The sequence below is a fragment of the Ursus americanus genome, chromosome 21 (assembly GCF_024610735.1).
Source record: "Ursus americanus isolate L20-20 chromosome 21, mUrsAme1.1.p, whole genome shotgun sequence".
NCBI classification, from domain to species: Eukaryota; Metazoa; Chordata; class Mammalia; order Carnivora; family Ursidae; genus Ursus; species Ursus americanus.
In genome coordinates this window covers 4,306,024-4,328,950 of record NC_142147.1, presented here as the reverse complement: position 1 = coordinate 4,328,950, position 22,927 = coordinate 4,306,024, and the positions used below count along the sequence as shown (strand labels likewise).

At 54.8% G+C, this 22,927-nt stretch overlaps 1 protein-coding gene across 2 annotated transcripts in view; it reads right to left on the bottom strand.

The window, feature by feature from the left end:
- MEAK7 (MTOR associated protein MEAK7) overlaps nt 1–22,145 on the bottom strand; it is a 43,336-nt gene extending 21,191 nt beyond the window's left edge. For both annotated transcript variants that reach the window (XM_045772718.2, XM_045772714.2), the window contains exons 1-3: nt 21,308–22,145; nt 17,720–17,810; nt 254–466 (exon numbers count right to left, since the gene is read on the bottom strand). The gene's annotated coding sequence lies outside the window, so the exon portion shown is untranslated. The remainder of the gene's footprint in view (nt 1–253; nt 467–17,719; nt 17,811–21,307) is intronic.
- Between the last annotated feature and the right edge of the window lie 782 nt (nt 22,146–22,927).

Genomic DNA, 22,927 nt, shown 5'->3' with positions numbered 1-22,927 from the left:
CTTCCCGCTCCGGCCTGGAGAATGTAAGCCAACTTTGCCAGAGAAGAGCCTGGATCTCCAACCCAGGTGCAGAGCTGCAGAATAGCTTTGTGGTTCCCAAGGGAACGGGAGCCGGTGCACTTTGCTGGCCTGACCTGGCGCTGGTCCCTTCCCACTCGGCCCTGCTTTGCATCAAGTCTGTGGAAACACTGCTTCTTTCAGTCTTCACCCAAACTCCACTTTCCACGAAATCCGATGAAAGCTCGCTCTTTACCTTTGTCAGGTAAGCTGCCCGGGGTTCCTGGTGCAGTGGGTAAAGGAACCTGCTTTGCCAGACTCCGGGGTTGATCCTGGGGTTCTCAGGCTGGTGGAGCTTAGGGTCCAGAAGGGCAAGGGCCGTGCTTGTCCCTCCAGTTCATAGATGCGCACGGAACAGCGACGGGCTCTCGGCATCGCATGTTTCATCATCTGCACTTGCTGATGGCACCTGAGGTGGGGGATGAGGATTACATTGAAGGGAGGGGCTGGCTTGGGGGAATGGGCAGAGCCGTAGAAGAGAGGTTTGGGACGGATCAAGGGGAAAAAACAAGCACATTGAGAGGCTATCGGGGAAACAGGTGGGAGAGAAAGAAATATACAGGGAGGTCTAGGCTTAAAAAGAACTCAAAGGCCATCTGAACATTTTCCTTTCTTGTGTCAAAGATTTACGGCCTTTCCAAGCTCTTTTTTTTATTAAGCTTTTATTTATTTGACAGAGCATAAGCAGGGGGAGAGGCAGGCAGGGGGAGAAGCAGGAAAGCCGATATGGGGCTTGATCCCAGGACCTTGGGATCATGACCTGAGCCCAGGGCAGATGCTTAACAGACTGAGCCACCCAGGTGCCCCTTTCCAAGCTCTTTCGGCCCACCCTTGTCTCCACCCTCCCTGCCCATCAGATGCTTTCTGGCCATTTTCCAACTCTGAACCTGGACATGGGAGTTCCCTCCTTCCATGGTCCCTGCCTCAGGGCTGCACCTAGCTGATAACAGCCTGCAAGGCATGGTTCCTCACGACAAAATTGGTCTGAGCACCAAGGCCTACGTGCCAGGAGAAGCAGATCCACGAGAGCCAAGTGTCCCAAAGCCCAGCCAGTCCCATGCCCTGCAGACCAGCAACACCAGGGGACAATCCCAGCTCTCCAGCTCATTCAAGTTAGCTTCCTGCCACCTGCAGCCAAGGTGGTGGAAGGATTGGGTCCCCCTGTACTTATGCACCCATGTTGACTCAGAGACCAAAGTAGTTGCTTTGTTAGTGTTCTGATCTCTAAAGCCAGGGACATTCCTGTGCCCATTGTCTGCACCTGGGACGGCACCTCCTCCCCCTCCCCCCCGGCTGGGCCCTGGCCAGCGGGAAATCGCTCCGTGGCATCCACAGTGGCTGCCCAGTCCACACAGTCCGCCTGCTCTCCCTCACCACGAGCCGGCGAGGCTAAGCCACATCAGTGATATAATTGTCCTCCACGAAAAAGGCTTTTACGGGTCTAAGCACTAAACAAGGGGTTGGCCGGCTTATTCTGTGAAAGGCCAGATAGTAAATACTTTAGATTTTTCAAGCCATTCAGCCTCCGTCACAACTACAGGATTCTGCTGTCCTTGCACAAAAACAGCCGTGGACGATACACAGCCGAACGTGGCCATGTCCCACAGGACTTTCAGGAAGGACACTGCAATGTGAATTTCATGTAATTTTCACACATCGCGAAATATTCTTCTGTTGATCTTTCCCAACCATTTAAAATGTGAAAATTATTTGTCACTCACTGGCTGTATTAAACAGGCAGCCAGCCAGATTTGGCTTACAAGTTAGTACAGTTCCTGTTGTGTTTTAATAATATTTATAGAAGCTTCAAATTTGCACATTTGTGTTACATACCCTTTAAAAACTGGGGTTTTTAGGAGAGAACTCCCAGTCACAGTTCTGGCCCCCAGCACGCAGGGACTCCACTGCATGCCTTGGTCTCAAGAGCAAGTTTGAAGTATCCAGAATTTTCAAACTCACTTCGGGTGTGGCTTGGTTCTCCAGCCCCTCCTAGGGTACATTTTTTGTTAAAAGAGTGGATTTGAAGTAAACGTTGGAAACAGTGACCTCAAAGACCAAGAAACGGACCTTGGGCAACTTGGATGAGCTCATTCTGCATGACCACTTGGAGTTTTTGTGATTAACAATTCTCAATGACAGAGCGGCCTAAAAGCCTTTGGAATGAATCCCAAACACTCAAAGGCATGAACGGTTTTTCAGTTTCTAGAATGTATACCTAATGAAGTTTGGATCCCTCTTTCCCTATCTGTGGAGCTATAGGTCATGAAGAAATTTGCAAAGTTAATAATATATATATGTTATGACATACACATGATTGGCTAAATAATAAATGTAGAAGAGGCAAATCTTCCCTTCAAAAAAAACCAAAAATCCCAATAATTTACATAGATGCTCCCAAGTCAAGAAGGTGGAGCCTAACCCCCCAGTCCTTAGGCAGGCTGTGCACAAGGGCTTCCTCCCAACGGGGACAGGATGGGAACAGGAGAGGGGTTAACCCACAATGGACAAACCTGACAACAGTGACCTCAGCCACGTGATCAAGGTCAACAACAACAGCGATGAGTTGCGAGGATGGCATCGGCCCTTCTGACCAGAGGGCCCCTGTTTGATGGTTGCTGAGAATGCCCTTGGTCTGGGGAGTCCCCTCCCAAGGTGACCACCTCCTCTCCCGAACTATAGCCCATCATGGACCCAGCAAGCACAGCTCATGCATCCAATCAGGTTGGCCTGCATGGCTAGGACCCCCAACATCCCATCAGTTCGTCCATGTTTCAGCTTTCTCTCGGGATCTTCTACCTACTGACCATGTCCCCCCACCCCACCAGCCTATTCTTCCGCTGCTCCGTGCCTTTGCGCCACCGTCCCTCCCATGAGCTCCTATCTCCCCTTCAGGGAGTGTTAATCCCTCCCAAAAGGAGGGTCTTTAAGGCCTTGGAGAAGAGAGGAGATCTGGTTGGGGGTGCTGAGGCCATTTCCCCAGGAGTAAGTGGGGAACCAGCCTCTCACGTCAGGGCCAGTGGGGGTGGTGGCCTCTCCAAGAGCTCCAGCCAACATCCACATCACACAACCATTACCAGAGGTGCAGGGGCAGCAGAGAAGGGTCAGCTCCTGATAGTGACCACCCTGCCACCCAGCTTTTCATTAGGGGGCGGCATCTAGGACAGGATTCAGAAGGCAAGGTGGGCATGACCGCCTGGAGTCACTGTGAAAAAGACCAACCCCAGGGCACAGTGCTGACCGGCTGCAGAGGCATCAGCTAGCCCTGGGCAAAGGACGAGCCACCAGCCAAGGACGGACGCTGCCGGGTCCGGGGAGTTGCAGTGGGCAAGGAAGGCTCCCAAGGATGGACGGAAGTGACCATGAGATCAACATGCACTGTGAACCCGGGCCAGGCCCCGGTTGGCCCAGAGCCAGCGTGCCACAGTGGGAGGCACCCAGCTTCTGATCTTCAGAACCTGTGACCTTACGTGGCAAAAGGGACTTGGCAGATGTGATTAAGTTAAGCATCTTTGAAATGGGGAGCTAATCCTGATGATCCAGGTGGGTCCGATGTCATCACAGGTCCTTCTGAGAGGCAGGCAGGAGGGTCAGAGGCAGAGGAGGAGATGAGAAGATAGAGGGGGAGGAGGGAAGGAGGATGCTGTGCTACTGGCTTGAAGATGGAGGAGGGATTCCTAGAAGGTGGAAAAGGCAGGGGAGAAATTCTCCAGAACCTCCAGCAAGAACTCAGCCCTGCTGACACCTTGATTTCAGACGTGCAACCCCCTGAACTGTAAGAGAATAAGTTAATACTGTCTTAAGCCACTAAACACGTGGTAGTGTGTTACAGCAGCAATGGGAAACTAACACACCACTGCTCATCAAGGAAAGACTTTCTGCCTGCCATCTCTCCTCCCTCCCTCAGCTGCAAGCAGGCAGGGGTCAGAGACAGGCTTGCCAGATGTAGCAAATATAGATGCAAGACAACCAGTTTAAAATTTTTTTTTTACGATTTTTTATGTATTCATTTGAGAGACAGAGTACAAGCAGGGGGAGAGGCAGAGAAAGAGGGAGAAGCAGACTGCCCACTGAGCTAGGAGCCAGACAACCTGGGGCTGAATCCCAGGACCTGCAGATTGTGACCTGAGTCCAAGGCAGATGCTTAACCACCCAGGCACCCCACCCCCAGTTAAATGTGAATTTCAGATAAACAATTTTTTAGTATAGTCCCAAATGTTGCATGGGACATCCTTACACTGAAAAGTAGTTAATCATTGTTCATCTGAAACACAAAAGTTACTGGGCAGCCTGGTTCTATCTGGCAACCTTAGGCAAAAATAGCCACTGTGGGGTGCCTGGGTGGCTCAGTCGGTTGGGTGTCTACCTTCGGCTCAGGTCATGATCCCAGGCTCCTGGGATCAAGCCCCACTCCCCCAATCCATCAGCTCCCTGCTCAGCAGGGAGTCTGCTTCCTCTCCCTCAGCCTCTCACCCCACCCCCTTGTTCTCTCTTTCACAAATATTTAAAAAACAGCAGCTGTAAGGGAAGAAGGGAGCAGGGAGAAACAGCACACTCCCCTGATGTCCAGGGCAGACTCCAAAAGGGAGAGGAGAAGTTTTAATATTAAATCAAGATTCAAGCTTTATTAGCCAAGACTGGACATTTTTAATTAATAAATTGAGACCTCTTGCAATCTCAAGTGACCCGGGACCTAATTTCCCAAGAATGGACAGAAAAAAAATCATGGGAAAGTTCTGGACTTTTCTTCCAGGATCAAGAAGGTGGCTCTCTCCCCCCATTACCATGGAACAGGTTCAAGGGGCCACAGAAATAAAAGGGATGGCATGATTGCACCTGAAAGGCAGTCTTGGACCAGTGACAGTGGGATAGAGGAGCTCTGTCTCTAGCCCAAGGTCAAGGTGCAGAGTCAGCCCGAGGAAGAGTCCTGTATTTGCTTTGCATCCTTCTCCGCCCCCACCCCCCAGCCCCCTGGATTAGAAGCCACTGTAGGGTGGGAAACAGGCTCTTCCCATTTTCCAATGTGGCCATGTGCCCACAAGGTGGCGCCCGTGATCACGGCGAGATACCTTGCTATAGTCCTGGTTTTAAAAACAAAATCTTAGGGGCACCTGGCTGGCTCAGTTGGTAGAGCTTGTGACCCTTGACCTCAGGATTGTAAATTTGAGCCCCACTTCAGGTGTAGAGATTACTTACACATAAAGTCTTTTAAAAAGTTAAAAATTTCGCATGAAGGCTAGATTTATAAGATTATTGAGAATACAATACAGAAGATTCCTGTGTGCCCTACACCCAATGGCCCTATGATTAACACCCTACGTTAGTACGGCACATGTGTCAGCATTCACGAACCAATATTGATTCCTTGTTACGTGAGTCCTCCAGTTTCGCAGACTCTCCTCAGTTTTTATGACCTGGGCAGTTCGAGGCGTGCTGGCCAGGTATTTCGTAAGATCCCCCCCAGTTGGGATTTGTCTGAGGTTTTTCTCATGACTAGACTAGGGTTGTGGGTTTGGGGGAATGAAGCCTCCAGGTGTAAAGAACCTTCTCATCCATCGTATCAAGGTCACAGGCCATCACTGTGACTTATCACAGGTGGTGCTGACCTTGGTCACCTGGCCAAGGTCATGTCTATCTGGTTTTTGCATCGTACAGTCTCCCCTTCTCCTTCCTCTTTCTGTACTGTGCTCTCTGAATCATGTGGTTTTCAAAGGCTTGGAGCATATGACCATTACTTGGGGTTCTAGCCTCTTCCTGCCTCTCCAATTATCCAAGTACACCTTCATCCGTATCCTCAAAGGGGTCATAGGAAGGAGAAGGCAGCCGGAGAACAGCTGTGTGAGAAGGGCAAAGGGGTGCCACGACCCTGCCCTGTGAGCAGCACCCCCACACCTGTGCCCCCACTCCCAGCCACCTGGCCGGCAGAAGGTGCTCGGGAGACCGCTGCTCCCCCTCAATCCTTGCCAGCCTCCTTGTAATGATCAGCGAGCTCCCACCCTGTAATCAGATCACACCCCTTACCTGCTTAAAAACCCTTCAGTGAATTCCACCCTCCCAAGCAGACGCACGACTCCCCACACCCTGGGCTTGGCCATCTCTCCCTGCACGCACGCGAACCCCCCCAGCTCTGATCCTTGACATGGGCCCTTCTACTCCACCAGATAGAAGCACCCCCACTTTCTCCACTCCCTCACCCTTCAGGCCTCAGCTCAAGTTCGCTCCCAGAGACCTGCCTGCCCCTCTGTACCCCTTCACCCAGATGGTGGCAACAAGAATTGGAGGCAGAAGAGGTCAAGTCCTCCGAAGACAGAACCGGGTTCTAGGACAACAGGAGAAGACCCTGTGGATGAGCCTTGGGGTGGGGGTATGGGGGATGCCCCACCCAGACCCCCCCTGGCTGAAATTCTGAAGTTGATTCCCGTGACTGCCTCTCGCCACGCCGTGGGGACCTGGGGCCACACGCGGCCCCTTCACAGTAGTCTGTGAACTCTACCATGTTAGTTACATCCTGGTCTGACAACCCACCAGTTCTTACCACGACAAAGCCGTGTTTCTGCTTTTGCGGTACACGGGTTTTTCTTCCTCTAAAACCATAAAAGGTGTCAAGACCTCCTCGTTGCTCAAATCCCCTGTGCACACGCTCCGTTGGAGGCGCCCTTGCAGCCGAGCTGAGCAAGGCCTGGGGCACAGCCGCTCACCTGCACACAGGCACTGGGGGGATTGCCTTATATGGTGAAAAGCGCACTCTGCTGGGAGCGCCACGGGGCTCATAAAGGAAGTCCAAAGTTTCAAAATAGGCTTTGCACGGATTTTTTGCAGAAGGTCTGGCCTCAAGGCCCACAGCATGCTCACTAGCTTTCCGGAAGGGACAGTGTATCTATGGCAACCAGGAATTAGGTGTCAAAGTTACATAGAGGGGTCATCCTACTTCCTGCCCAGCAGTTAAAACAAAAAGAGATGCATGGGGAACTCGGGGCTTGGGGAAGGCCAGCAGAGAGAGGCAGTAGGGTATTCTCAATGGAGCAGAACCAGAGGAAGCTGCCGTTTTGGAGCTCAAATACGAAAATAACAGGGAAGGTGGCCACCAGGGAATCACAGGCCAGGCCTGTGGGAAGCGCCCAGCGCCCGGCGCCCGGCATCTCAACGACCCAGCAGGAAAAGCACCACTATTCGTCCCACTCTGCAGACAAGGCAAACTGAGGCTCAGAGGGTGACAGTAACTTACCTACCAGACCTAGTGAGTGGGAGGGACAGACCAAGCCTCCGAGAACCCATCCCCCATGACACTGTGCAAGCGCGGGAAGCAAAGTTCGCAGCAGCGGCGTCCAATGCCATGGGCACGGGAACCCCGGCTGCTCCCAATGAGGTGTCGGGGCAGCAGGAAACACACCAGAGTTCAGAGACCGGCTTGGGGTTGTTTTTGGTTGTTTTTTTTTTTTTTAAAGACAAAAATTTTAATTGTAAAATATCTCATTAAGTTTCATTTTGAAATAATCATAGGTTCACAGGAAGTTGCAAGGACAGAGAGGTTCACTCAGCTTTGCCCGTGGTGGCACCTTCCATAATTACGGTGCAGTGTCACAGCGAGGAACCATGTGATGCGTGTGTACGATCTCCGTCCCTTCATCCCATGGGCGGACACGTGCAGCCACCACGCTGTCAAGATGCAGGACAAGTTCCTGACCACACAGCTCTCCCTCGTGCCATCTCTCCAAAATTTAAAGTAGAGATGACATGTTGAAATAATATCTTAGCCACATCAGGTTAAATAGAAACTAAAATTAATGTCACCCATTTCTTTTCACATTTTAGAATGTAGCTACTAGAACCTTTAGACTCCTGTATGGGGCTTCCTGTATGGGAACCAGCATCCTGTTTCCACTGGACAGCGCTGGCCGGGCTCAGACCCCAGGTGTCCGGCTGGGACGGGTCACCTGACGTCCCCGAGCCCGGCTTCTCTGGAGGAGCCCAGCCCCTTGGAGTAAGGGCGCTATTGTTCACTCCCTCAACCCATATCCTGAGCGCCCGCTGTGCGCTGGGCACTGCACGGAGGGTGTGGACACAGAAGCAAGGCCCACTGCTCAGAAACAAGTGTCTCCACCCCCCCCCCAGAGTGAGGGAAGTGGGAGGTGGGGGGGGCGGTCCCACAAGGCCACCCCACCCCCGATGCCTCCCTGAGCTCACTCTCAGGCAAACAGGAGGCAGGGGCGGTGGGAAGAGCTAGGTACCCCCGTGGAGAAGGTGCTGGTGTGCATAGCTCTTGTTCCCCATCAAAGCACCCCCCCACACTCACAACTGTCCCCCCCCCCATCCATCTGTCCTTCTGTCTTTCCATCCATCCATTTCCAGAGGTACTTAGCCCCCACTGCCCCCTTAGGCTCACCTAGAAAGTTTTTTTTTTCTAGGTATTAAATATTTTAACATAAGGAGAAGCAGAATACAACAAATCCTCTTATACCCACCACCTAGATAGAACAATTGTTCACGTTTTGCCATATTTCCTACCGTTCATAGTATTTAAAAGGAAACCAGAGTCATCCCAACATTCTGCCTTAAATAGGACCCTTTCACAGCCAACCACAATACCATTAACAAAAATCCATAGTGTCCTCTGATCCCCGATCTTGGGACTCTGGTTAGAAAAGCTGCTCTCAGGTCTTGCCCCAGACCTGCGGAATCAGAGTCTGTGTCCTAAGAAAGTCCCCAAGTAATTTGCTGCACATTACAGTTTGAAAAGCACACTTTATACCCAGTCTTTTACAGGCTGTAATTTTTAAGATTTATTTGAGAAAGAGAGCAAGCACACATGAGCCCACACACTTACGTGTGAAAGAGAGAAAGAAAAAGAGAGAGCACACACGCACGCTCACGGGCAGAGGGAGACAGGTAATCTCCAGCAGATTCCACGCTGAGTGTGGAGCCTGACACAGGAACCAACCCCATCACCCTGAGAGCACAACCTGAGCCAAAACCAAGAGTCGGAGGCTTAACTGACTGAGCCCCTCAGGCGCCCCTATGGCCCTAATTCTATCCCCCCAGTTCACACGCCGAAGTTCTAAGCCCCAGACTCAGAATGGGACCTTATTTGGAAATAGGGTCATTGCAGCTGTAGTTAGTGCAGATGAGGTCCCACTGGGGCAGGGTGGGCCCCCAATCCAACAGGACTGGAGTTCCTACAAAAAGGGGAAATTTGAACACACAGACACATGGGGAGGACAGTATGAGGAGGGGGGGAAAGGGGGCCGTCTACATGCCAAGCCGGGGGGAGGGGGGGTGCCGGAACACCTGTTTCGCGGCCGCAGAAGGACCAGCCCTGCTGAGAGCCACCTGGATTCGGACTCCAGGCCTCCAGAACCGGGTGAGGATACGCGTGTGCTGTTCCAGCCAAGCAGCTGGGGGCACTTGGCCACAGCAGCCCTGGGACATGACGCACACCACACTCAAAAGCTCGCCTGCAGTGTTTTTCAACTCCCCGAGGCTGAGGCCACGCTGAAAGGTGCCGGCCTCACAGGTCTGGGAGCGGCTCAGGCGTGGTTGCTCCAAACCCCACCGAGGAGTCTCAGCCGCAGCCTGGGCTGCAATCCTTGCTCTGTTTTCCTGCTTAACCATGAAACAGCCGGTGAGTTCCCCACCTGCTGCCAGTTGCCTTGTGCAGCAGGACTAGTGAATTATCTGGGGAGACAAACACCCAGTATCAGGGCAGGGACCCTCAGCTGTGGTCCTCAACGTGGGTTCCCATGCCAGCAGCATCCGTGTCACCGGGGAGCGGGTGAGAAATGCAGCTGCTTGTGCCCCACGCCAGCGGCAGGAATCACAGACGGGGGTGGGGGGGGGGACTACGTTTTAAGGAACCCTCCTGGAGATTCTGATGCACTCCCACGCCTAAGAACCAGAGCCTTAAAGAAGTGTGGGCCCAAACTCTGCGTGTGTTCAGACAACCTCCGTCCGTACCAGCCCGTGGGGGGCTTTAAGAACATCAGCTCTACCCTGTCCAGGTATAGACCAGCAGACTCCCTCGTCAGTAGCCACAGCGGGTATTTCCTCCCCGGACCCAAACTAGCGTCTTCATCCAGCTAGGGCTCCCAGAGGTTCACTTCATTGACTTGTGTGTTCAAACATTAACACAGCAACACAGTCACAATTTCAAACGGTCCGAAGACAGGATATAATACAAGGGAAATCTCAACACCGTTCCCAGTTCTGCTCCCCCAAAGGCAGCCACGACCAGAAGCTTCTTGGGGTTTTTCCCAGAGCTGGTCTGGGAATCCACATCCGAACGCAACTACAACCTTTAAACACACACACCAGTAACCAATGACAGCCAGCGTCACACCTGGTCTCTTTCCTCCATGTAACAATGACCCCACCCTGGAGCTCACACAAACTATTTTCAAAACATGCCGCCATCCGAGAATACACAATTGAGCCAGACCTTTACGGACAAGCATTTTGGTTGCTCCCCATCTTTCGCTTTTATGCACAACCCTGCATTTGAGCATTCTTGGACACACACTCTTACATAAATTGCCCGATGTTGAGTTTCTACACTTGTGGATTTCACAGACCAGTTGAAACATCAAAGGGCTGATACAGCGTTAAAAGGACATTTAAAAATGATACTATCACTGCTTCTGTTTCATCAAATAAAATCATTTCAAGACCTAAGTCTAGAAAAATGAGATTTTTAAAAAGGAATAAATGGAATGCATTGTTTTGTAGAATGCTCACGTTTCTTGTATTACTACAGACCTGGGATGACTTCACCCTGGACTGGCTGGTTCTCCAGACCATCCTCGAAGGAAGAAGGAGGCCGGAATCACACAGAAGGGCTCACCCGCCGACATGGCCGAGGGTATGGTTTTATAAAGAGGGGCCCCACCAGGTTTCTCCCATTGTTTTCAATGACACAGCCTGCTGCCCATGTGAGCCCTTCCATCCTCATTGCGTAGGGCCACTGAATTGCCGGAGATGGTAATTCTAAGCAGGTGCTTAATGAGATTAACTCTGCGACTGGACAGCTGTTTAGTTTTCAAAGAAATCCGTTAGCAGGTGCTTATCGACTCAGCTGTTAAATGACAGTTGCTCGGTAATTCGGTAATTCGATTGCATGGTCTCTGTTATCCAGGTGCTAAAATGGCTGGAAGACAGAATGGGCTTGCCTGTGGTCTGGCCCTTCCCCACCTCCCCAGGGACGCCTGGTTTCTCCTCCCGTATGCGTAATTGCAGATGGACCCTGCAGGTGGCCGCTAACCCATGCAGATCTGAAGGCAACGGTGTTGGCATCACCTGCGTTTTTACCAGGCGATTCACAGGCACATCAAAGTTCAAGAAGCTCCAGCCTACCCCCCAAGACCCAGGGAAGGGGTGCAGTCAGACAACGTGAGCTGGGGGGCACTGCGCGTTGTCAGACAGCTGGCTGGGACCCCACTCTGCTACGTGTTTGCGGGACCCCGGTAAGATGCTTTGTCTCCTTGAGCCTCACTCTTCCCATCTGTAAAATGGGTTAAGAACAAGAGCTGCCTTCCAGGAACTGTTCTAAGGATTAAATACTCTAATGAATGTAGGGCTTTCTATCCCAGGACTTGGCACAGAGTAGATGCTTGAAAAACGTGGATACTGTTTTCCTTGCCTCCATCAGGAGGGGACTCAGACTCCCTTAGAGCCCACTGTCTTCCCAGCTCAGACCACCCAGAAACCCATATAGTCCTACACACTTGAAATTCAGTGTCCCGGGGAGGTGGTTAAACATGTGGATTCCAGGAATTGGTCCCAGAAAGTCTGAATCTGTCGGGAGTGGTGACTTGGCCAGCATTCAGGGAGCACAGACACGCCATCCCAAGGCCTCTGTGCTCAGAGCTGGTGCACGGACCTGCCGCGTCTCTGGGAGCCTGTTGCAAATGCATCAGGCCTGCCCCAGACAAGTGCCTCAGGACCTGCACGTTAACAAGATCCCCAGGCCACGGCGGTCCCCCTACCTCGGTTTCCCCACACACAAAATGCAGGGATGCGGTAGGCAGTTTGGCTCTGGGGTTTGGTGCCTCCCAGCCCTCTCCCCACCCCACCCCTTCTCAGACAGCAGGCGTTAGTGTCCTTCAGGGGTGAAGCTTGCTTTTTCTGGGCTGAGTATTGGGCCGCTTCCCGGCTCCGCTGTAACAAAGGACCACCAGCCAGGTGGCTTCAAACTCCAGAAATGTATTCTCTCACTGTACCAGAGGACAGTGTCCCAAATCAAGGTGGTGCAGGGTTGGCTCCCTGTCGGGGCTCTGGGGGAGAATGCACTCCGGGCCTCTCCTGGCTTCTGGTGGCCGCCTCTGTGCCATGGAACTTGTGATGTGTCACAGGGCCTCGTCCACATCTGTGACTTCTGTCTCCTGGAAGGACACACAGGGCATTAGATTCAGGGCCTGTCCCGATCCAGGATGAGCTCATCTTGAGCTCCTTCGTTACATCTGCAAAAGCCCTCTTTCCGAAAAAGGTCACAGGTAGGGGTTCGCGGGTGGGGGGTGGTGTTAGGGCTTGGACATGTTTTCAAGGGGGCCACCGTTCAGCCCGCCACAGGTCCGCCTGTGGGTGGCTCTTCTTTGAGGAGTCTATGCTCGGCACATCTCTCCTCTGGGAGGAAGAAAGGCTGTGTCCTCCAAGAGATCTCAGTCGTCCATAAGCGGGCGGGCACTGCGTTCATTCCCACCACATTGCACACAGCCCCGGTCAGAGCATGGCCAGCAGCTTTCACCCCCCACGGGGACACTGAGGACGAGAGAGGGGCAGCCAGGGGGCTATCGCGCCCAGCCCCACCCGGCCACCGTGAATTTCATGGACTCAACTGGGGCACCCACAGCCAAGGGAGGCCACCAGGAAATGACCGGCCACCCATCAAAGGATGTTCGTCTGGTGGTCCTTTGCGAAACATCAACACCCAACGCTAAAGGATTGGGAGTTGGTTTGATGACACCCATGGAATGAGTGTCCCGAGTCCTCTGTGGTCACGAGCTGGAGGTCACCTGAGCTGGGACACACGCAAGGACACACCCTCTAGGATGGCACATTCTGTCCGTCGGATCCAAGAGGGAGTTGAGTGGAAAGATGGAGCTGCCTGTCGCTCTGAGTGCAGCCCAGCGGCTCTCAGCCAGGCCGCTGCAGGAATCCTGCGGGAGCCGGGGCTCAGGTGTGAGGGTTCCGGTGCACGGTGGCTCGGGGCCCTGCAGGTGTAGGGCCGCAAGCTGCTGCCACACCGGCTGGGGCTTCCTGGGGGGACGTGGGCTTTATGGCACCAGCGACATCCTGAAGGCCCTGCAGGCTGAGGCGGCCGCCACGTGGCAGCCTGTTTACAAGTGCACTTCTGCCTCTGTGCCCTGGGCCCCCCGCAGCCCTCATCCGGGGACCCCACCTCCTGCAATGCACATTTGCCTCCAGAACCTCCCTCTTTGGGGCTACTCTGCTCTCGGGTTTGTGGAGACATGGGGGTACACTGCTCAGCTGTCCCTCCAAGACAGAACCTAGCAGCGTTCCTGATCCCAGATGACAGAGCCGGGAACCCCAACACGGTCATCTTCACTCACCACGGGGCTCCCCGCGGCTTGGCCAAGACGTCCTTCCTGCCCAGCAGGCTGAGCCTCTTGCCGCTTCTCGTCTCTCAGGTGTCAGACCCGCATGGCAGGCACCAGGTTTCCCACCTCCTCCTTTCCGTCCCCCGATCCGTTGTGGGCGTCACACTCCATGAGGGTCTTCCAACTGGGCGTCTGCTTCCCACGGACCTGAACTGGCTCAGAGTTCAAGCTGACTCATCAGCCATCTGCGTCCCCACGAACAGGAGCGGGATTCAGGAGACATGGTGGCCACAATGTGACAAGTGCCCTCTGTACTCTTCTCTGTCCCAGAGTCCCACCCTTCTCCCACCTGTCCTGCCTTTAAGCTCTGTTCTCTCTCCTGTATCTTGCCACTGTGTCCCTTCTCATAAACGTAACCCACTTCCCTGATCAAACCGCCACCCTCTGAGCTGGCCAACCCGTGGTACCATCAGATGGAAGGGCAGAGAAGGACAGGCATACTTTTTGTCGAAGATTTGTTTATTTAAGTAACGTCTACACCTGACATGGGGCTTGAACTCATGACCCTGAGACCAAGAGTCACATGCTTCTCTGACTGAGCCAGCCAGGTGCCCCACACCTACGTTTCTGTTAATATTTTTTCCTGTCCTGTGGACACCAACTTAATAATTAGAATCGTTACCTTATTAATGACTCACTTTTTGTATTACTCCGAAGCATCCCTTACTTGTACGGAAAAATGAAGGTCCTGGGAGTGGCTGACCATCTGCCCAGAAGCACCTCAGGAAGGTCCCCGTCAGCAGGGGTTCCCCAGGCTACACATGCACGAGCTCTGCCTCAGAGGCACCCCAGCAGCTGAGGAGTCCTGGCCCCCATCTCCCCCGTCCCGGGCGAGAGCAGGAGTGGCAGCCTCCGCCAACGGCCTGTCTGTGCAGAGAAGCGTCTCAGCCCCACATGGGCCATGGGGATGGAGGGGGGTGGGCGGGGGTTCCCCCTCTCCTGCTCATCCCCAGCCCCCTTCCTCCCTGCCTGCAGCCCCACTGGCCCCATGGCCCTGCTTCCATCTTTGTTCAGCTGCGCCAGCCAAGCTAAGAGCGTAAGCAGATTCCGTGCAAATGCCCCTTAGCAAGCACAGTCCACCCTCCGCCAGCCCAGCCAGCCAAAGAGGCTGCCCGGACTGGCCAGAGCCTCCGCTTCAGGGGAGTCACGTGACGCCCCGGAGTGGGGACAGTGGGCCAAGCCCTCCTGCACTGGCAGCGGGGACCGCGGCCCTCGGAGAGCACGGGCACACTGTCGTCTTTGTCAGGGCTGAGCGTTGCTGACGCCCTGTCGATACCACCACCAACCCTACCAGGGAGGTGACGGTTCCAGCCCCTCGGAAGCCCCTGAGCTGGAAAATCGGTAAAGCCAGCGGCCGAGGCTTTTGAGGCCGTGCTATCGGTGACTGCAAGGACTTCCCAACAGTGGCCTGCACCAGGCTCGAGAAACACAATCACCGCTCTGATGTTTCCTCGGCTGTGGGAATCTCAGCCTAACTGGCTAAAAAGAAGAGGCTGACATTCAGCCATTGCTTTCGAGCCAGTATTTCTGGGGACACTCCTAGCAATCGGGTGTGGAAGCATGACACCCGATTTCACAGACATCAGACTCGGGGCTCAGAGACATCTAGTGACTTGGGCCACACACACAGCAAGGAAGGGCAGGGCCAAGCCGGAGCCGGGGTCTCCTAGTTCTAAGCAGAGCACAGCGCATGTCTGATCCCCCAGGAACCAATTAAAAGAATTTCCCAGCCAAAGTCTGTTCTTTGAGCAAATGCGGATGTTGGATGTTGCTATTTTAAAATGTAACCAGACCAAGCGCACAAATGGCATTCTCTATGCGCCAAGCCTTGTTCTGAGCCCGTCGCCAGCACCGGATCATTTAGTCAGCCCCAGCTCCATGAGGCCGGCTCAGGCACTAGTCGAGTCTTATTACTTCCAAGGACACTGAGGCAGAGAAAATCCGACTGACCTGCTCCAAATCCCACGAGAATGTCTGAGCTGAGATTTGCTTCTGGAATCCGTGAACTTAACCACTGCCCTTTGCAGCAAAGAAAAGAAAGATCCCATAAAGAAAGGAGAAGCCGGTCCAGCTCATGAACAGGATCAAAACTCACTGAATTTAAGGGCAAAAGGCCCTCGGCCTGCAGCATCGGACGGCTGGTTGTGACGCATGCGCCGTCACCACGAGACGGCAGAGCCTCTGGGTAAAGAGAGAGGGCAGGCTGCAGACCCCCAAGCTGTGTGCCCGGGCTGCTTCTCGAGCTGGCTCAGTTTCCCCATCTGTAAAATGGGGGTGGAGTAACTACCCCGTATTCTAGGCATTAAGGACAGCTCTTAAAATGCCACCGGGCTCTCAGCACTCAGAAGAGTGTAGCCATTGTTATTCCTGTTTTTCTGCTCATTTCGACACACCCAGCAAACGGCCACCACTCTCCCCTCGCCGCTCTCTGAAAACTGGTGACTCTGCAGGGATAAAGCAGCCCCCACCCCCCAGGCTGGCCCGGCGACTTAGCGACAACCACGTGAGGACCACAGAGGCTTGTGATTGAGGACTATGACTTAAAAGGCCATCAAGGGGTTGCAGCTGTGTCCGTGGGTCGTTTCTCTCCTTTCAACACCAAAGCCCTGGACGTGAATTCCATCAAATGGAAAACCTGGTTTCCTCACTCCACCTGTTTCCTCCTCTGTGAAATGGGCGACTCCCCGTCAGAGCCGCCTACCTTGTCATTCCGAGTGTGGTCACGGACGGCCGCAGCCGGGCTGGGAGTGTAAGAAACTCGGAGTCTGCAGCCACCGCCCCCGGACCTCCTGAGTCAGAGTCTACATTTTCACGAGATGCCCCAGGGAATGTGCGTGGACGTTACATTCTGAAAAGTCTTGGCCCTGCCTCACAGGATTCCTGGAATAAATAAAACGTCAGGTTGTCGGGACGTGACTGACTTTACACAGAGGTGAGCTCCTTCCCCTGAGCTGCTTTCCTGCCCGCGGCAAGGTAGGAACTCCACCCTCTCTGGAACATGCGATCCTGTTGACCGCGGGCCGGAGAGCGCGTTAATGAAGGACAGCGCCCGCACTTTGGATGCCCAATGTGTCATCCTCACAGCGCCCTCTGAAGGAGAAGCTACTGTCCCCACGTTCCAGACAAAGAAACAGATGGTCAGGGAGCTCCCGTGACTTGCCCGAGTTCCGAGGCCGAGGCAAGCTGGGCGATGCCAGAGCCCTCACCCAGACCACCAGACTCTCCTCCCTGCATCTCCCGGCCTGCGCCCTTGGGACCCCGGGTCCAGCGCACTGCCTGCTCCCGCTCTCCACCATGGGCTCGGGTCCCCACGACTTCCGCAGGCTGGGGAGGCGTCACTGTCCTGCGGGAACCAGGCCCCCCGGGGCCACTCTGGGAAGTCTGGACACACACACCCTCCAAGCAGACGAGCCAGACCTCGAGCAAAGCAACACCGAAATGTCACCACCTTGCAGATTCACGGGCCGTCGGGATGGCCAGGGTGGCATTTCTAGCCAAGTGTCCTTTCTGCCCACTCTGCTTGCTGAAATCACTTCCTTCTGACTCTGTCGCTCGCAAGTGTAACCAGGGCGGTCGCTGGGACTGGGAATGTGACGCAAACGGTGACCCTTCCAGAAGAGAAAGGCCAGTTGCATTCCTGAGAGGAACTCCCCAGACACGCCTGAGGACCTTGGTGGCTGGCGTCTCCGGAAGCACCATCCTCAACTGCTCGAAATCTCATCTCTGGATCTCGTCCTGGTTTCTTGCTGTGCACAAGTTCGGTCCCCGCCCAGGGACACCCCAGCCGCCTCCTGGCTGCCGGAGAGAGGCGGGCAGGGTCCCGCACCCTCGTCACCGGGAAGGATACATGGAGCCGAGGGCCGGGAGCGGGCAGGAGCCCACAGCAGAGCGCCTGCTGGAAATGTCGCGGCGGAAGCTGCACCGAGAACCTGACCTCATTGCGGACGCAGCATCACGGCTGCACATTCACGCGACCATTTTCACGCACATTTACTTGTTCCTTATAAACGCGGTATGACTGCCTCCCAGAAACAAAAAGCAGGAAATCACCCACATACCTTGTGTTGAAGGACGCCCATTTTCAGCACGGGGTTGTATTCGTGGCTAAGATTTATTTGCAACAACGGGGTCAGGACATGCAGACAGATCCTAAGGAAAAACCCACAGATAAGAGTGTTTCCGACTGATTGTTTGTGTCCCCTCAAAGTTCATCTGTTGAAGCCCCCCCCCATCATGTGATGGCATTTGGAGATGGGGACTTTTGGAGAAGGGTTCAGGTGGGATGAGAATGTATGAACTCATGATGGAGAAAGAATAGGGTTCGGTTGGTTCCACAGTTTTTCAAACACAACAACTGGAACCAAAAGGTAGCCTTGCAGATACGTTACTGAGAGGTACCACCGGCGCTTTGTGGCCCTCCTGGGTGTGCCGCTGATGGGGCCCCTTGGCTGCCCCCAGTCAAGAGAAGGTTCTCTGTGCTCTGTTCTGATCCAGACCCAACTCTTCCCTGTCAAGCACCTACAGTCATCCCCTTTGGGGTTCTTGGGCTGCAGTGCTCTGCCCTAGAGCACTCCCCCCAGGACCCCGGGCAGTATCTGCACGTGCCCTAGTAACATGGAACATATGGGAGTTTGCTCTCCGTTCCCACCGACCCACCCCGCAGCCTGGGGGGTCTCGGCCAGACATCTGCCCCGGGGATGCCTTTTCTCTCCTTGTAATCATGCTGGACTTTTCTGTCCTCTGCAGTTCCCCTGCCCCTGAAGTTCTAGGAGGCATCTGAAGCCCCTTCCTTTGAGTGGGAAGACCGCCTTTCCACCCGGGTCTGTCTTGCTCAGGTTCCTTTAGTGGCCGATAGCAGAACCCCCGGCTACGTCAGGAGTGCGCCACCTGCACAGACAGTCACAGGGGCCCTGGGCTCTGCTGTCACCACCTTGGAGTTCTTACAAATGTTCCAACAAGAGGATCCACAGTTTCCTTTTGCCCTGAACCCCATGCATTATGTAGCCGGTGCTGCGCAAAGCCATTCAGGAAATTAGAATTACCAAAGGAGATTTATCGGGAGGACGAGGGGGAGTCTCAGAGAACCCAAAGGCAAGACCGTGGCTGGGCCTCACAGGGCTGGAAGCAGGGCTTGGAAACCCAAGAGGAGCCCAGGACAGCCCTACCCGCCTCCTCAAGGGAGACCCACGGATGCTGGCCTCGCCCGAGACTTCATCTCCTCTGTGCCGGGATCTGTCCCACCGGCAATTTCCGGGGACAGAGACGCTGACAGGCCCGGCTCGGGTCAGGCATCCAGTCCTGGTCTGGCTGAGGGGTCAGGGTCCCGCGGCACCTACCCAGCTTCCGCGTGGAAGACAAACCAGAGTCAGCAGTTGGCAAAGAGCCAGCCTGCCTTGAAACTTGCATGGAGACACATTCCATAGCCCCCTGGCTGCAGGGGCGGCCCCGGGGCGCACAGCTTAACCATTTCCTGCCCCCCTCCCTCCCCCCCACCCCTGCCAGAGCCTCCCTTCCGGGAGGGAGGCCCTCAACACGACCTTCAGTCCCTTTCCCGCTGGGCTACTGATTTAGGGAAACTCCTACAGCCCTTTGGCTTGTCGTTTTGTTTCTCCTCTTGTTTAAAAACCAACCAACCAAAATGAACAAACAAAACTTCACAAGCAGTCCGGGAGGGTGAACAATACAGGTATCCAGACATGGCTTTTTGGAAAGAAACCCCACACACGCACGCACGAATGTGCATCTCCTAAGACTCCCTAAGCAAGCTCTAGACCTTTGGCCCTTCCACGTCTGATCCGCAGTAACTCACTGCAAAGCCTTCTCTGGGGGGCATTCAGAGTTCTGTGTGGGACAGATAGGGGCCTCTCCAAAGGAAGCCGATTAGCCTCTGGGAGATAAATCTCCCCGGCTTCCTTCCTCTCGGAGATGATTACAGCAAAGTGCTCCGGCAGTCCTTGCCGGAACAAAGGCCCAGTGTCCGGCGAGACGCCTCCACCCAACCTCTTCTGCACTGAGCCGTGACCTCATGATCATTTCGCACAGCTCTCCAGGCTCTGCCGTGGCCACTGCCCATCCTCGGGCTGCGTGCCACGGGAGACGCCTGGGCCCCTCCGGACGGCCGTCCTCCCCACGGCCCCCTCTCCGGCCCCGGGAGACTGCCAACCCCCCAGCTATAAATGCAGCCAGGCCTTCTGCTAAGGCCACCCTGGCTGTCGTCCAGGCCGGGGCTGGGGAGGGCCTTCCTCATGAGGCTCTTCTGTTTCCCCTGGATGATCGCCCTGGGTGCGGGGACCCTGACCTGCAGGAAGGCCGGGGACCCTGAGGGGATAACGAGCACAGGCTTTCAAATCTGCGCAGTGCCCACTTCCCGGCTGCCCCTCGGGAGGGTGACTTCCCTGCCTCTGTCTCCTTGTCTGCAGAAGGGGGATCATGACAATACGGCTGAGCTCACAGGGGTGCCGAGAGGCTAAATGCGGTCACGTGTGCGGAGTGCTTGGCAGAGGGCCTGGGCCACAGCAAGCATGGGATGAACTCTGGCCAGCAGCCGTCAGGGCGAAGTGAAACTCTGCCTCCTTGTTCAAAGGCAGGAAAAGCCTTTCTCCTTCCTTCTGCAGCCCCCCAGCCCCCACCTGTTGTGGTGGTTTTAATTTATTAATGACATGCTCTCTGGGGCACGGGACACTCTTGGACGAGTCAGTGGAGAGCAGCAGGGGTTCCTGGGGAGGGCTGGGTAGCCGGCGGCTGCAGCGGGCTCCAGGGGGCAGGGAGGTGGCGGCAGGCAGGGCCACCAAGCCCCCCACGCCCGCTCCGCTGTCCCCATCGCGTGTCACTTACAAAACACAAATGCAAAGACAAAATTATCAGGACTTGCAAGATAGCTGCCACAGAGAATTAAATCCCGGGCGCGGGCCTGCCCGACCGGGAGACCAGACACCCATGACACCTGCCCTGACTGTGGCCACGCTTCTGATTTATCCATCGCCCTGACTCTGCTTCCAGAAAGTCATCCATTGGATAAACCACTCCTAACCCTACGACGGCTGAACTTGGTGCACACGAGCCATTCCACTCCCGGTACGCACCCAGCAGGACGGGTGCACGTGTGAGAACTTGTACGAGAATGTTCTTAGCAGCACGACTCACCCTGGAAATGACCCCAGTGCCCATCAACTGTAGAATGGTGAGAAAAAACATGTGGTCTATCCATAGGACAGAAAACCACCCAGGACAAAGGAGGGCTGACAAGTTCACACAGCTGGGGGGCCGGGTCCCATGCACGTCACGCCGAGTCAGGGGAACGGGACACAGAAGAGCATGCGGTGTGTGTGTGTGCGTGGGGGAGGGGAGGCGTGTGTGGTTTCCGTACAAAAGCAGGACCATGAATCCACGCCGTTAGAAGTCAGGATAATGCTTACCACGGGGGGGCCTCGGAGGCACGAGGTGGGGCTGGGGGGCTGGGAACGTTGTGCTCGCTGTGGGTAAGTGCACTGCTCTGTGTACATTCTATCTCAGCAGAAAGTAAAAGTAAAATGTCCTAACAGCCTTTCCCAGGGGCTCACCATGCGGATGATTTAGGGGGACAAGGAGCTGGCGTGGGGCAGCCCCCCAAGTCCTAGCTTTCCTCTGTCTCCTGTTTGGCTCCTTACCTAGATGCGACTTCACGACCCTCAGAACACCTCTCAGCGTGCAACACGGGTGAGAGCACCGGCGGAGAGCGTGCCACGCTGTGAAGGACGGCGTCTCGGCATCCTCTTGGTTTTGTTCATGGTCCCCAGAGAGGTTTGGCCAACACTGGATGAGCACCTACTATGTGCCAGGTCTTAGGGACACAAGGATAAGGATGTCTCTGCCCTCGAAGAGCTCAGGGTCTGGTGACAGAGGGATGACTCTTGCTGTAGAGCTCGGTGTGTTAGGTGCTCCCCGGGGGGTTCGGGAAGATGAGAAGGCTGGCACGGTTCCAGGGGCCCGCAGGGAACAGGGTGGGCAGTACCCCAGCAGCTCTGATCCGTTAGGCCTCAATCTATGATGGGCTCAAGATGAGCCGGTACCCGGGGTCCTGTCGCTGTACTTCTTTGTGACTTACAGCACGGCAAGAGTCACATGAGAGCCAAGTTTAGCTCCAAGACTGCTCGTTGCTGCATTGCATAATAGTGAAAACAGCAGAAATTACCTGTATTTCTGACAAGGGAAGGTTGGGCCAAAGAGAGACAGAAAAGCAACATGAGGGCCGGCTGTGCAGCCGCTGGAGTAATGCTGGGGAGGACCGCGGACGAGCGGAGACTACCCTGCGTGCCAGCCCACGGGCTAGCCTACCCGTTCCAAGACTGCTGGCAGAAGACACGAGCCCTCCAGGTCAGAGGAGGGCTTCCTGACTCAGCCCTGCAGCAAGGCAGCTTCGGGTCCGCATCTGTTCCCTCCCGCCCAGGCCCCTGGAGGGCGGCGAGAAGCTGCCCAGCGTGCTCCTTCCCACCGAGGAACCCGGAGCTCAGGAAACTCAAACGTCCTGTGCTCAGCAGGAGGCCTGCCTGACCTCTGCCCTGGAGGGACACTGTCCGTCACAGTGGGCAGAAAACCACGTGGGCTTTGGCTCGGAGGAAGACACTACCTCTAACCAGCAAGGCCTGTTGCTACACAAACACCCTTGAAAAGAGACTCAACGTTCCTGCTTGCAAGACATCCAGACACCTGAGAGAGCCATGGAGAACTGTGCCCCAAAAATGACCAGAGAAACGGGGGATCGCCGAGAAACGGTTTACAAAACAGCCCCCCGTCACGCATGACCTTGAGTTCTGGGGATACACACATGCATCTTATATAAGCAGGAACCCCCGCACGACCTCTGAGGCAGGTGCGATGTACTGTCCCCATTTTCCAGATGAAGCCAAGTGAGGCCTGGAGAGGTCACATCGTGGACAGTCAGCACAGCTGGATTCTGAATGCAAGCGTGTGGCTGCAGACTTCATGCCCCGAACACCACTTCCTGGGGCGCCTGGCTGGCTCAGTCGGTGAAGCGTCTGCCTTCGGCTCAGGTCAGGATCCCAGGGTCCTGGGATCGAGTCTCACGTGGGCTCCCTACTCAGCGGGGGGGGGGGACCTGCTTCTCCCTCTCCCTCTGCCCCTCCCCCCTCGCTTGTGTGCTCTCTCTCTCAAATAAATAAAATCTTCATTAAGAAAAAAAAAGAAAACACCACTTTCCTCTGTGCCTTATTATTACAGGACAAAAAAACGCTCCCCCAGAAAAATCAAATGAAGCTGAAACCAACTGT